A 16,446-nucleotide genomic window follows, 5' to 3' on the forward strand; every position below is an offset into this window, starting at 1 on the left:
GCACAGGCCCATGACATTACCATACCCTTTTGTCTATCAAATATTTCCTGGCAAATAGCTGTCCAAACAAACCTCACTCCTCTTTTAAAATATCAACCAAGGGAAGAGCAATGGCAACAAAGTTTTGACAGAACTTCCCATGTCATCCTTACCATGCCTAAAAATCACCCAATAACTTTATTACCCATGGGCATAGGAAATTCAGAAACCATTTGAATTCCAACCTGAACATGCTACAATCCACCCTGGCCAACAACATAACCAAGACATCTCACCCGAGCATGACAAAATTCACTCCCAGCTAGAGTAACACTAGAATTGTTTTTCAAAAACTACTGAACAACCATTCCCTAAAACGATTCTCACATGAGTCCTGTGCATTATCACATCTTCTCCCAAGAGTTTCAACTATGCAGCCAACTTCATCCATCTTAGATGTTATCTCATTTTCCCCAGAAAACCTTGGTTTAAGATAATTGGACATTGTTCAGGACAGAATTAACACTTCATCTCCTGGCTTAAAACTTCTCTGACTAGCCTTTCTGTCATTCCAAACTTCCATGTTAACTTGAGCCACTTAATAAATTCTCCTCAGCTGTCTTACACATTTTCCCAGTGATCTTTAAAGTTTGAAACATAATCCAATAATTTCAACTGCACATCCTCATCAATCCACTGGTCTTTTAACAGCATTAAAGGTCCTCTAACTAAATATCCAATCACCAGCTCAAGAGGACTAAATCCTAATGATTCCTGTACAGATTTTCTTACTGCAAACAGAAGCAAATAGACACCCTTTTCCAAATCCTTCTCATTATCACAGCAATAGGTCCTCATCATGCTTGAGTGTCGAATGAAATCTTTCCAAGTTTCCTTAAGTTTCAGGATGATATGCAGTTGATGTAATTTGTTTAACTCCCAATTTATAAATAATTTGTTGGAATAGTCCTGACAATAAATTACTTCCTTGATCTGATTGAATTTCATTAGGCAAACCCACTAATGTAAAGAAATTAACCAAAGCTTTGGTTATGGATTTAGCTTTTGTATTCCTAAGTGGAATACCTTCTGTAAACATAACAGTTTACAAGTACTGATTTCCGACTTTTGTCTTGGGCAACTGACCGACACAATCCACAATAACTCCAGTAAAAGGTTTTTCCACAAACGGGTATAGGTTGTAATAGTGCCTTTGGCAGCCCTTGATTAGGTTTACCCACAACATAACAAATATGAGATACCCTGCAAAAAAAATCACAACATCCCTTCTTAAACTAGGCCAATAAGTGTTTTGTTATTTTCTTTCTTTTCCAATCTTTTTATTATTATTATAATTTATAAACACATACAGTTCAAAGAGATATGAAAAATACATGGTAAATAATGAAATAATACAGAGATATTAAACAATAATATTGCAGAATAAAAATATATCATAAAAAATTTTTAGATCAGTTTAGAGTATGAACTATCTCTAAAAAAAATGATATAATTAATAAAAATATATAAAAAAAAGAGAGAAAAAAAAACCCCAAAAAGGAAGAAAAAACAAATCTGAATTAAAAACTTAAAAAAAAACCTACCGATATAGCTAAATCACGCCGATCACTCCGATCTCATCTCACAGCCCAATTATCATACATAATCATAAAAAGAAAACAGAGACAGATCAACTCACCACAAATGAAAATATTGAATAAATGGTCGCCAGGTTAACTCAATCTTAGAAGGGGATTCATAGACAGAGTTTCTAATTTTCTCTAAATTTAAACATAGTATAGTTTGGGTAAACCATTGGAAAACAGTGGGAGGATTAACCTCTTTCCAATTCAATAGTATAGATCTTCTAGCCATTAGTGTAAGAAAAGCAATCATACGATCCGCAGGAAGAGATAAATAAGTCAAATCTATCATAGGTAATCCAAAAATTGCAGTAATGGGATGTGGTTGTAAATCAATATTCAAAACGGTAGATATAATGGAAAAAATTTCCTTCCAATAATTCTGTAAAGAGGGACAGGACCAAAACATATGTGTAAGGGAAGCTATTTTCCAATTATATAGGATCGATATGAAAATAAAAATGCTGGAGTTTATCTTTAGACATATGAGCTCTATGAACAACTTTAAACTGTATCAAAGAATGTTTTGCACATAGAGAAGAGGAGTTTACCAGTCGCAGAATTTTATTCCAATTTTCATTGGAAATATGAAGGTTGAGTTCTCTTCCCAATCATTTTTAAACTTTCCAAAAGTCCCAGAATTTATTTTTGTAATTATATTATATAATTTAGATATCACACCTTTTGGAGGGAATTTTGAATATAGTATATCCTCTAAAACAGTCGTAGTCTCCCGATTGGGAAAAGAGAGTAAAGTCGAAACTAAGAAACTCCTAATCTGCAAATATCGAAAGAAATGAGATCTAGGTAAATCATATTTCATGGATAATTGTTCAAATGACATGAAAGAGTTATCCAAGAATAAATCTGAAAAGCATGTTATACCTTTAACTTTCCAGAGTAAATAAGCTTGATCAATTAGAGAGGGATGAAAAAAGAAATTTAGTATAATAGGGGTTTCCAAGATAAAATGACTTAGGCCAAAAAATCTCTGGAATTGAAACCATATACGTAGTGTATGTTTAGCCATTGGATTATCAATTAGTTTATATAGTTTAGTAAGAGTAAAAGGGAGAGCAGCTCCCAAAATAGAACTAATTGAGAAATTTTATACCAGTTTAATTTCTAAATTTACCCAATGGGGATTTAGAGATAATTCTGAATAATTCAACCAATACCTTAAGTAACTAATATTAATTGCCCAATAATAAATTCTAAAGTTGGGTAATGCCAATCCTCCCTCCAGTTTAGATTTCTGTAAATATTTTTTTCCCAATCTAGGATTCTTGTTTTGCCAGATATATGAAGACAATTTAGAATCGACCTTATCAAAAAAAGATTTAGGAACAAAAATAGGTATAGCTTGGAACATATATATAAAAATTTAGGTAAGATCATCATCTTAATAGCATTAATTCGGCCTATCATAGATAGGGATAATGGTGACCAATTGGTAAGTAAACTACCGATCAGGTCCAATAGAGGGAGAAAATTAGTCCTAAACAAATCTTTGTTTTTTAGTAATCTTAATCCCTAAATATATAAAATAGTCTCTAGCTATTTTAAAAGGCAAGCTATCGTAAATAGGAACCCATCCATTAAAAGGGAATAATTCACTTTTATTTAAGTTCAGTTTATATCCCGAAAAATTACTAAATTGGGCTAATAAAGATAAAACTGCAGGAATAGAATTTTCAGGATTGGAAATATATAGCAATAAATCATCTGCATATAGTGATACTTTATGAATATCCCTGCAACGAATAATACCAGTAATATTGGGTGCTTCTCTGATAGCAATTGCCAAAGGTTCTAAAGCTAAGTTAAATAATAAAGGGCTAAGGGGGCACCCTTGCCTGGTGCCCCGAAATAATCGAAAATATGGCGATCTTTGGGTATTAGTAAAAACCGAGGCAACTGGGGAATTATAAAGAAGTTTAATCCAAGATATAAATATTGGACTAAAATTAAAATTTTCAAGAACTGTAAATAAATAAGGCCATTCTACTCTATCGAAGGCCTTCTCAGCATCTAATGAAATAACACATTCTGAGGACTTATGTGAAGGGGTGTAAATAATATTCATCAATCTTCTAATATTAAAGGAGGAATAACGATTTTTAATGAATCCAGTCTGGTCTTCAGAGATAATATATGGTAATATCTTCTCTAGCCTTGTCGCTAGAATTTTAGAGAAAATCTTAGAATCAACATTCAACAAAGAAATTTGTCTATAAGAGGAACATCGGTCGGGTCTTTATTTTTTTTCAAGATTAGAGAAATCGTAGCTCTGTAAAATGATTGTGGTAGTTTACCCAATGTGATAGATTCATCAAACATCTTAATAAGCCAGGGAGAGAGAGTAGAAGAAAAAGCTTTATAAAATTCCACAGAATATCCATCGGGACCTGATGCTTTCCCCGAGTTCAGTGAGGAAATAGTATTATTGATCTCAGAATCTGTAATGGGTTTACTTAATTCTAAGTTATCTTGAGGTAATACTTTTGGGAGTTTCAAATGTTCTAAAAAATTAAACATATTACTAAGGTCTTGAGGAGATTCTGAACTATATAAGGATGTATAAAAATTTTGGAAAGATTGATTTATCTCTTCCTGGTTAACAGTCAGTTCTCCATTCTGTTTGCGAATCTCCACAATTTGGCGTCTAACTGAAATATTCTTCAGTTGATTAGCCAACAGTTTACCCGATTTCTCACTATGCACATAAAAATCAGATTTAGATCTAATTAATTGGTTTTCAATCGAAGATGTAAGTAACAAATTATATTCCATCTGCAGATCAATTCTTTGTTTGTAAAGTTCTTCAGTAGGATCAGTCACATATTTCTTGTCGATGTCTTTAATCTTCTCAACCAATAGATGAATCTTATTTTTGATGCATTTCTTCAAAGCTACTGAGTAAGAAATAATTTGACCACGAATATAAGCCTTGAATGTATCCCACAATATTCCATAAGAAATTTCCGTAGTGTAATTTGTTGAAAAAAAAAGTTAATTTGTTCTTTCATAAATTTAACAAAGTCTAAATCTTGCAATAATATAACATCAAAACGCCAGTGCTTAACAGTAGAAACAGAGTCTTTGAATTTAAGAGAGAGTTGTAATGGGGAGTGATCCGAAATGGCTATAATGTCATACTTACAAGTGTTATTTTCTACAGCGTTCATTACTCCAAAATAACCACTGAAGGGTATGCTAGGGCCAAGCTTAAAATTTCATTCCAATATGCTTTAGGAACTACGACCTGATGAATAACTGCCCATTTCTCATTATCAGCTATATCCTTTGGTTTCTACTTTCTCAAAAGCACACCATCTTTAAAATAATATCCAACAGGCATATTCTTAATTTCTTCCTCAGATAAAACTTTATTTCTCACCTCAGCAAGATCAATATATGTTTTCTGTTTTTCTATAATTTCCTTTCGTGATAAAGAAAAATCCTTACTTTCAGGTTCAACATCAATATCCTGGTCTACAAAAAAAAAATTCTGACAAATCCATGCAATCTTAAAAACTGTTCTTCCTTATCAATAATTTCATCTTCCATATCAAGTTTCTTTGCCATCGCACAGGCTGGATAGATTTCTAAAACTGTCTTTACTTCATCAATAACTGGCTCCTCTGTCAATTTCACCACTGAACCCTTCTGCCAAGTCATTCCCCAAAATCAATGAAACTCCCATCTGCTGGTAAACTCTCTCGAGTCCCAATAGAAACCATTCCATTAATTATTTTGACTTCAACAATATCCTCTGCAAATATTTGTTTCACCTCCCAAACTTTGGATTAAATTTATTTCACCCATGGCAGTCTCATCACCAAACTCGAAAACACTGTTCAAAAACAAGTGACTGGGCTGCCCCAGTATCTCAAAGTATGTTCACTGGCACTTGTGGTGCCCCTTCCTTTACTGAAACCAAACCCTTTGATACAAAATATTTAAACGGATCCCTAATGTTGTGAGCAGATCTGAAACTTACTTTGTTCCCAGGTGTCACATCTTTTTGGAAACAGGCATCTGGTTCTGCCTTTTTCTTCAGCTTGTAACAATTTGCCATCACATGACCAGGTTTTCTACAATAATGACAAAGGAGACCTGAAGGTTTTTCCCTTTCCTGCTTACGTTCATCTTTAATTCTCACATTATTTCCTGATTTATTTTAAAATTTACTGGGATGATCTACATGAACCTTTTGAAAGGTTTTATTGGGTATAAACTTAACCTTGTTGGTCAGAGCATATGGATTGGTTAACTTAGCAGATTGTTGCCACGTTCCTACTTTCATCGAAGTATGATTTTATATCATTGGAACACATTTTTTGATTTCTTAAAACTAACATCAGTTCTCTTAATCTGTTGTAATCATTATTTATTTCTTTTGATGTGCCCCATCAGTCAAAGCACACAGATTTTTCATCGGCAAAATCCATATAAGATTGATTCATTGATCTCCTCAAAGTCCTGAAATGTTGTCTGTAAGCTTCAGGAACCAATTTGTAAGCTTTAAGGATGGCTTTCTTTACTATCTCATAATTACCAGCTTGTTCTGCAGTAAGGACTGAGTGAATCTGTTGTGCTTTCCCTTTGTAATATGAGGGATCTTGGGGCTATTTTAAACTTTCAGCTAGCTACCTTTTCAAAATGCTGGAAGTATTTATTAATTTCACTTTCATCAAATGGAGGAACCAGCATCACCTCTCTACTGGCTATAACCTTCTAACTTGGACTAGAAGGTAAAACTGCTTTGTCTTTGCTCTGTCTTGAACCTCCTCTCTCTCTCTTTCGTCTGCCTCATACCGTCTTTGTCTCTCTTTTTCCTCTAACTCCATTGGTATTCTGTTTTTTTTTCCCTCTGCTTCCTACCACCTTTGTCTCTCTGCATCCTCAGGTGTAACATGATGAGACAATAAAAATAAGTTGATTTTTTTTTAATCCCACTGCTCAAGGGGCTGCAGGGAATCAGTTTTACAAAGGAGACATTTGTACACATCGCAGGATAGAAAGGCACGGATTATTTATTTATTTATATGTTGACTTTTTTGTCATGAGTTACTGCAACCCTGTGATAAATTGCATTGTGGCATTCTCAGAATTTGAATCGAGTGCTGCCCGCTCGCCCACCCAAGCCATTCCCTCAGCAGAGTCACTGAAATTCTGCTGGAGGACAATCCCTGTGCAATCTCCTACCACTTACAGGTGAGGTCAGACCTCAAGCTCCCGGGCAGGATTGGTGATGGCAATGGGGAGGTGTCAGGGATCGGTGACTGCATGGGGGGTGTTGGTGATCGGAGATAGCCGATGCAGGTATTCTCCTGGTGAGTGAAAATTCCCGAAGGAACTGAGATTGGTCTAGTCCCAAGCATTTCAGATAGTTGGAAACATACTGTACTTGATGTTTTAAAATCTAAAATCACTTTGCATCTCTCCAAAAAACTGACAGGACATTTGCTTTTGCATTCTTAAAGGAAGCAAGAATATTTCATTTCATCAAACTTTTGCTGGGATTGTGAAAAAATTTCCTTTGCTTTTTATGCTGAACCAGATCCCAGCAGATAAATGAACATCAAATAAACTTAAAATAAGTACTAATAAGTATAAACAATGAAAGCTTAATGAAAATGCAAAACATCTATTTTCCTTTAGATACCCATTGATATTATAAATGTAATGAATTGCATCATGCTGTACTTGGCCTGTATATCCCCATTGATGGGACTGGACAGGTAGGCCTAATCTCAGCTCAATACATCACCAAAGTGAGCACTGAGGACCATATTTTTAATGGAGCATGGGGAAATAAGGTGCTGAGGTCCTGCCCTGCCACTCTCCTTCCAATTCCAGAGAACCAGGGTTGGATCTAATTCTTCATCAAAGCTATCAGTGATTTTCATATCTCTGACATTGAGCCATTTGTAAAGGCTATGAACATTTCAGTGAAAATTAATTTTCAATTATTATTAATATAAAATTATGTTAAGTAACATTTCAAAGAAAATAATCTTTAAACTGTAGTCTTCTGTTCTAGAATTCCCTTTGAAAGCAAAAGAGTTTCTGATGTGGTATGTAAAATGGTCCAAGTGATGATTTCAAGTTAAATGTCAGAGATTAAAATCAACTTTTAGAAGTTGCTGACAGCTTTATCTTTGGGGAAATTTGGGGGTTTATATTCCCAGTCGCTGCTGATTCAGCTGAACTGCTGGTGTCAGGTTGCTTCACCCATTCAGATTGGTACTCCATATCCAGACCAGGCAAGGACTGAAACATTGTACTTTATCCATCCATTCTTACAATAACATGTCTGCTCTTTCCTTCATCCATTGTCTGTGTGAGGCCAAGTGTAAAAGGGAAAAAATAAATCAGTTGCTCGCAGCAGCCTCTTGGATATGGTGCTATTCTACCTCTCTTGTGTTGTAGTCCTGTATGTCCTTTATATAACACCTTGGTGTTGGAACATGTCTTTTATTTTTACTGTGGCTATGGTTTTAATGCAACAAATAAAGGCAACTTGAATATTACTCCTGGACAGCCTTTAACTTGATAGGAAGAAGATCAACTAATTTTAAGTAACCTTCACCCTCATCTGGTTCCATTGTTTCCACCTCTTTTTTGCCTATTCCTGTACTTTTTTGTTCCCTTCACTATAAATTTTCATCTCTCTCTTCCCCCCCAATCATTTGTTAGATGTCTTTCCCTCTACTTGTCTCCCCATCTCTCACACCTTCTGTCCAATCACATCTGGGCTGCTTCCCTTGCTAGTTCCCTCTTTATACAATATATAGAACCATTGAAAATTACAGCACAGAAAACAGGTCCTTTTGCCCTTCTAGTCTGTGTCAAGCTATTATTCTGTCTTATCACACTGACCTGCACCCAGTCTATAGCCCTCCAAACCCCTCCCATCCATGAACCTGTCCAAAGCTTTCTTAAGTGTTGAGATTGAGCCCACATTCACCACTTTAGCTGTCAGCTTGTTCCACACATCCATTACTCTCTGTGTGAAGAGGTTTCCCCCTATTGTTTCCCTTAAACTTTTCCCCTTTCACCCTTAATTTCTGGTTTGTATTTCACCTAACCTCCATAGAAAAAGCTTAGTTGCATTTATTCTGTCTGTACCCTGATAATTTTGAAAACCTCAAATCTCCCCTCATTCTTCTACACTCTAGGGAATGAAGTCTGAACTTGTTTAAGCTTTCCCTGCAACTAAGTTCTTGAAGACTCAGCAACATGCCAGTAAATTTTCTTTGCACTCTTTTAATCAACTGCTTCCTTTTAGTCTTCATTGAGGGTCCATTTCCAAAATGTTACCGAACCATTTCTACACTGGATGCTCCCTGACATGCTCAGTTCCTCCAGTTGTCCTTTGCCCAGGCAAATATTGGCTTTGGGTGGCCATCTGGATGGGAGACCAAACACACAAGACCTATCTCACGTGTAGGGTGGATTTATATAACTGCTGCACAGTGACATGATAAGATTTCTGAAATGATCGAAACAGATTCTGTGCTGGACTTTGAGAAGTATCTCACTCAAGCTGATAGCAGCAAGATCCTGCAAAGGATTCTCAGAAAGAGTGAAATTAGGTAATTTGAATCTTGAAAAGCCAAGACAAGGCAAACAAGATTCAATTAATCCAAATGATGAGAGAACTATGTTTATTGATAAAGGAATATTGAGACTTCATTTGGAATATTATGAAAGCAATTAGTCATGTAATATAAAAAAATTATTAATGTTTTGGATGCAGTTCATAAAAGGTCTCATTAGACCAATATCTGCAATGTCTTTTGTTCTGAGGACAGGTTGCACAGGCTCATTTTAAGGAGATGAGAAGGATGAAAAATAATTGAAACAGCTGAGATCTTGATAGTCAGTGAGAAGAGAATGCCTTTTGTTGGGTTTGCCAATTTCAAACAGAAATTAGTGATTTTTTTAAATTAGGGTGGTGAATCTCTGGAACTGTAGGGTAAATTGATAAGCAAGTTGCGTGGGAATTGTGGTGCGCTGTGGTGCAGCAAGCAGACACAAGACACAGAAAGTCTGTACTACTTAAAGTCTTGTACACCAGTTTCAGTCTCGATGGTCCCACATGTGACTGGCCCGGGAGGGGCCGGCTCAAGATCTATATCCAGGTCGGTTAATTGACAGCTGGCAAGGTGGAGTCAGCCTCCCAGGGGGTCTTCCTGCTGGTACGAAGGTCGCCCCCTGCAGTAGGCTGGTGGCTGTATCACCACAGGAATTTAAGCTAAAGTTAGATCAATCATGATCTAATGAAGTGATGGTGCAGGATTGGGGGTCGGAATGCTTCTAATTTAATATTTTTATAAAACAGGTTTTCCTTTGCAGATAGGATAATAGATAACTAGGAGATATTTGAATTAATTGGTGAAAATATTACTGGGAAGTGAGAAATTGGTCAGAGGCAGACAGAAAATGTCTTCAAATTGATAGGAGAGAATCAGACCAGAAGAAGCTGTTGACTGAGAGCTGAGAACTATAGCATTTACATTAGCATGGCAAAGATGAGCTGAATTGTCCTACAATTGAAATAGTCCAGGGGAAGAGGGGTGTGTGGGGATGTGCTGAGAAGCTGAGGGAGTTTGTATTGGAAGAGAAAAGAGAGTTGATGGAGGTGTTTTAAGATAATGAGGGTCTTGAGCAACATTGATAGAGAGGAATTTACTCTCCCATGATGTGAGATTAACAAGTAAGGGTTGCAGTTTTATGTCGATTATTATCATAATCAACGCTGGCGTAGGCAAGGATTTCTTCATGCAGATTGGAGTTAGCATTTCGAATACATTGCCTGACCTGGTGGTGCTGGCAGATTTAATGATGGGTTTCAGAGTTGGGGGGGGGAGGAGAGAGAGGGAGAGAGAACACACACAACAGGGGAAGAGCAGTGGAGTGAAACCAGCTACACTACACATGCAGAATGACTGCCTCCTGTGCCCTTAGCACTCAATGATTCATTGTGCAATTCAGTGTGAGGAACGGAACTGATTCTGCGAATAAACATCTTACTAATAACACTGCGACATTGGAATGGTAGAATTGTGAGAAATTGACAGTGAAGCTTTTGTAACCAAATAAATGCCAGTGAAAAGAGTGCAACTCATCAAATAAAGCTGGGAGAAGCCTTTCACTGGAATTAATTAAAAAAAAAGTAGATAAAGTCTGAGGTGATGAGAATGTATTGTCATACACATAAGTACAGATCCACTGAAAATCTTGCGTGCGGCAGCCAAACTGGTACGCAAGATATACCAACTATAATTAGATAAATTAAATTACCACAATATCCAAGCCAGAAAGAGATGATAAATAAATACTCACAGTTGCAGTTAGTGCAGAAACTAACTGAATGAATCTTAAATAGTAGCCTCGAAGGCTATTGCTTTTTAAGCAATGCAGGCTGCGGGGAATGCAAAAATCACCCACCACTTGCTTGTCAGTTTCAGAATCATTAAACTCATCAAGATGTGTAGTAATCTGGAAAAAAAATACCACACATAGCAATGCAACATATTGCATAAAAGCTTAATATGTGAAACAAGCTAATTACTTGAGTGAAGAATTGAATGTCTCAAATCAAACTCAACTGCCATTTATTATTTGTTTTTGTGAGATAAGAATCACTGAAATTTACAATGCAGAAAGAACACTAATTTTTTACAATGTCATTTCTTCTCTGATCCCACTCTCTAGTTCCTTCATTTTCTCATAATTTTAATCTTCATCAATAAGCAATCTAATTATTTGTTTAAATGGGCTTTGGTTTCAAGATGGCTGAGAATAAAACATTGCAAATCTCCTGTATATCTCCACACTATTTACAGCTTTTATGTGCTCTTTTTATTGGCATTTCACTCATCCAAGTCAGAAGAAGAGAGCATATTTTTGAAGGTAGACAGCCCTTAATAACAGTCAAGCCCTTAATACCACAAGGAATAACAGCCCTTAATACCACAAGGAATTCATAATTCTTAAAAAGATATTCACATTTGTATAACTTGCACAACTTTCCCTATTGTTTCAAGAATTAAACCAAACTCTTGCAAACCACAACTATCCACTTATCATCATTTCTGCTGGTATAATTAAACATATACATCAATTGTTTAGTGATGTTATAAAGAGCACATACCTTTTCACTTCCTCCAATTAACCAAATATAAATCTACTAATTTCTTTAGCCTTCCTAAATATAAGCTCAGCCCTTTGATGCATTTATTTCCAGAACAGAGCATTCCCATGGATCACTTCTCCAACTCTCACCATGTCGCATTCTGCTTCATATTTTGTTGCCTGACAGCTTATAAACAAACATTAATGCATTCGGTAATCAATTTACCTAACTCCAAACTGTAGTGAACAACTGATTATTACAGTAGTTACAATGAAATATTTAATGTATATTTTTGGATACCACACTCCAACCATCATTGTTTTTAATCAGAATCCCTTTTAAAATGCTCTTTCAAACCATGATTTCTTTCTAATTTGCCTTATTCTCAGCTTCCCATTGGTATTGAACTTGCTTTACTTTTTTTTTCTATTCTGTCTCTGTTCAAACGAGAAGTTATGAACCCTAACCTTGCTTTCTATACTTGTGACTTTGCCTGTTTCCAAGCTCCCTTGGCTACACTGTATTGAGCTAACATCAGCAAGTCCAAGCCTGGAGTAGCATGACTGATGGGATCTTCAGAGCTCTTGAATTGCCTCTGCAATGCAAGACAATTCCTCCCTCAAGGCATCTAGAACAATTTGAGCTGGTGTCAGCCCACTTAGTAACAGCACACAATAGAAGCCCTGCAGACATTAAACTTTTTTTTTCCCAAACTCTGCTGTCATCACATTATCAGACTTAACAAAAATGAGCTTACCTCCCAACTTCTTGCCTTCCACCTTTTCAGTGAACCAATGAACTGATTGTCAAGTAATACCCAAACAGATAATCAACTTTTCCTCTAAGCTGTTTGCAATCAATACTGTAATTATTCTGATAGCTCCTTATAATGTTTAAAGCCACTTCTATTTTGAATTTAGATTATTCAAAATGGGCTGTTCTTCACTCTGGGGCATTCTTTTCAATGTACGCTTCTTGCTCTCCTGATGTTTGCTCCATAAATTTGTTTTACACTTTTGGATGGCCTCCATGGATATTGTCCTCCCAAATCTATCGGAGGCATTCCTCATGCAGAGTTCGTTTTACTTGCTCTCTTGCACCGTTTTTGGTGCAGTCCTGCTATTCCACAAAACTTTCTCTTATGTTCTCCTCATATCCCAAAATCTTCATTCTTATTTTAATGTTTTCAATTAGCACCAGTCTTATGAATATCACCTTCTGTAGAGCTCGTCGAAAGAACCAAAGACTTGTTGATCCAAACCAAGGCTTTTATTAGCAAAAGACAGGAGCTCTTCACAGGTGGCCGACCAGTCCGGAATGATCCGACCTGGCTAGGGACACAACCCTTTTAAGGCCCAGACAGTAGGCGAGGCTTAGCTCTCAGCCAATCACTGTAAGCACAGTCTAGATACTGTAACTATATACACTATATACATTGGTGATAGATCTGTACTATCACACCTTCCCATACACCTCGATGGAATTTTACCATAATCCCTGGCTTAATTGCGTTGTTCTTTCTTGACCTTGTTTGCACACGTTAGGGCAGCTTCCTCCCCGTACGTTTGACAGCTAAGGCTTTCTTTTCCATTATATTTCATGTTCTTCTTCATGTAGACTGTTGTCAAACTCCATCTTCAACAGGGATGAAGATCTCAAACCTCCAACTCCATCTCTCCACTGCCTTTTGTTACATAGCTCTCCCCCAACACACAGTCCCTTAAACAGATCAATGCGCATTGCTGGCACAGGCCTCTGGTCCATGAGCACAAGATGTAACCAAGCACATCTATTTCCACAGAAATCTCACCCATATATCTCTTTCATGACATGGAGAGACCTTCACAAAAGTTACACTGTTACAATGGAAAGTGGGGAGGTTCCAGCACACATTTTGACCTGTGAGAGACTGATCTGCTGTTGTACCTTTAAGTGAGCAAAAAAAAGGCCATTCATTGTAGCTGCTTTCACATCCTTGCAATACGATGCCAGAATGTGCAAGATACCCCAAAGGGACTGTTGAAGACCTCGGTTCCACTTCCACTTGCATGCATGGCTTTGGCAGAAGTTGGGGGGGGGGCAAAATTCCTGTTGCATACCCTACCCCCAGCCCCACCAATCATCATTTATGAACTTTTTTTTATATCAAACTAACACGTATTTTGGAGGGTTGGTCAGCTGTTTCTTTCAAATCCAACACCTGCCTGCGTTTTGCTCATCTTTGGCTTGGCTTCGCGGACGAAGATTTATGGAGGGGGTAAAAGTCCACGTCAGCTGCAGGCTCGTTTGTGGCTGACAAGTCCGATGCGGGACAGGCAGACACGGTTGCAGCGGCTGCAGGGGAAAATTGGTTGGTTGGGGTTGGGTGTTGGGTTTTTCCTCCTTTGCCTTTTGTCAGTGAGGTGGGCTCTGCGGTCTTCTTCAAAGGAGGTTGCTGCCCGCCAAACTGTGAGGCGCCAAGATGCGCGGTTTGAGGCGATATCAGCCCACTGGCGGTGGTCAATGTGGCAGGCACCAAGAGATTTCTTTAGGCAGTCCTTGTACCTCTTCTTTGGTGCCCCTCTGTCACGGTGGCCAGTGGAGAGCTCGCCATATAACACGATCTTGGGAAGGCGATGGTCCTCCATTCTGGAGACGTGACCCACCCAGCGCAGCTGGATCTTCAGCAGCGTGGACTCGATGCTGTCGACCTCTGCCATCTCGAGTACTTCGACATTAGGGATGAAAGCGCTCCAATGGATGTTGAGGATGGAGCGGAGACAACGCTGGTGGAAGCGTTCTAGGAGCCGTAGGTGATGCCGGTAGAGGACCCATGATTCGGAGCCGAACAGGAGTGTGGGTATGACAACGGCTCTGTATACGCTTATCTTTGTGAGGTTTTTCAGTTGGTTGTTTTTCCAGACTCTTTTGTGTAGTCTTCCAAAGGCGCTATTGGCCTTGGCGAGTCTGTTGTCTATCTCATTTTGCTCATACGTTGAAGGGTTCAGGCCCAAAACAAGATCAGTCATATATCTTTACCTCATAAGGACGCTGCAAGACTGGCCAAGTTCCTATACTGGAATCACAGTGTCTGCACTTTTATGTTTCACTCTGGCAGAAGTGGTGACTTCAGGGGCTTACACCTCTGTGCATCATCGCTCTACCCCATAATAAAAATAGCACCAGGTCATCTGAAGCAAGCATTGTGAGGTGAGGTACAAGGCACCCACCTTGTGCTTTTACAGGAATTGCAACATTCTGAAATGAGGTTATGAGGATTAGATTTTGGGTGAAATCATTTTAGCTTCTGTGACTTAACCATGAATTAAATGATGGTATGCTATTGCCATTTCCTGTCTGAGTCATAGAAGAATGCGGAGAATGAAACTGCATACAATTTTTCAGTGTCATCTCTGTCAAAGACGTAGTCCAGCGCATCCATCAATGTTGCCTGAGTTCTTTTTATTGTCAGGTCCAGTCATCAAATGATATGCATAACCCCAACCTTAAAACAAATCTGAAAATTCCTCCTACTTGCCTGACTGCCCACTTGCCAAGTCCTAATCTCTGCTGCACCCATCTTTGCAATTTAAAATGTCGCTTCAGGATGTATAAAAGACCTTGACTGTGCTTATGAACTCACCCATGTCCTAGATGTCCTGGGCCTTGCTAGATCCTTTTTTTGAGTACTGCCACATTTCCCTATCCTGTTCCCTTCCTCGGACCTGATATGGTATTGGTGCCCTCCAAAATCATTTCTAACCATCTCCACATGTATTTCACTGTGCAATCTGCCATGTACACCTCCTGCCGAACACTCATCCTAATCAATGACATCACTTCACAGCTCAGGTGGGACTCCATTCCCTGGAGTATCAGAGGATGTCAGTACCATATATAAAATCTTGAGGGGAATCAATAAAGTGAAGGGTCATAATGTTTTTCCCAGTTTAGAGGATTCCAAAGCTGGAAGGCAGAGGTTTAACATGAAAAGCAAAAGAGACCCAAGAGGAAACCTTTTCATATAGTGCACTTATAAAATGAGCTGTCAAGAATGGTGTAGTTACAACATTTTATAAGACATAAAGACAGGTACTTGAATAGTAAGAGTTGAGAGGGTTATGGGCCAAATCCAGGCGAATGTGATTAGCACAATGAGAGAACCTGATTGAAATGGATTTGGCCCAAAGGGCCTCTTTCTGTGCTGAATGACTCAATGACCAGTGATTTTTCTGGAGCAGCCAATGCATTGTGTGGCTCTTCACAAGGACAATTAATCATCTTTCATGGGAAGTCACCAATACTCCCCTATAGGCAGTGTATGATACAACGAAAGTCACACCACATGCTGCACACAATATTGATAAGTGAACTTGCATTTGTACAATTTAATTATTTGCCTCTCCTGTAGGTCAGCAGATTTATCATTTGAAATACCGTAATAGTTACTCTGTGAGAGTTAAGAAACAATTTTTAGCAAGAGAGTCAGAACTTGGAGAAGGAAGTATCAGTTTTAGAAAAAGATTTTCAATGTGCTGCAACTTCATTTGAAGGTTTAGATATTAAAATAATTAAACATGGACCCATGTCAAATCATTTAGAGTTTTAAGATTAAAAAAGTTCCAATAAATCCCTTTATTGTATTTAAACTGCCAGTTAGATGTGAGACACACTGATTAAACAAAGCATCATCAG

General features: G+C 37.8%; 1 protein-coding gene and 1 long non-coding RNA gene across 10 annotated transcripts in view; one reads left to right on the top strand and one right to left on the bottom strand.

The window, feature by feature from the left end:
* opcml (opioid binding protein/cell adhesion molecule-like) overlaps positions 1 to 16,446 on the top strand; it is a 1,099,456-nt gene that overhangs the window by 68,252 nt on the left and 1,014,758 nt on the right. The gene's annotated exons all lie outside the window — the stretch shown is intronic.
* LOC138741816 (uncharacterized) lies at positions 1,423 to 13,075 on the bottom strand. Of its 2 annotated transcripts, none has more exons than XR_011343791.1 (4): positions 12,988 to 13,075; positions 10,980 to 11,135; positions 5,626 to 5,719; positions 1,423 to 4,537 (listed from the first exon to the last, which is right to left on the bottom strand). It is a non-coding gene; the product is annotated as an uncharacterized lncRNA (long non-coding RNA). The 2 variants fall into 2 exon arrangements; XR_011343790.1 differs by having other exon boundaries at positions 12,530 to 13,060.

This window comes from Narcine bancroftii, chromosome 8 (assembly GCF_036971445.1).
Source record: "Narcine bancroftii isolate sNarBan1 chromosome 8, sNarBan1.hap1, whole genome shotgun sequence".
Lineage (NCBI taxonomy): Eukaryota > Metazoa > Chordata > Chondrichthyes > Torpediniformes > Narcinidae > Narcine > Narcine bancroftii.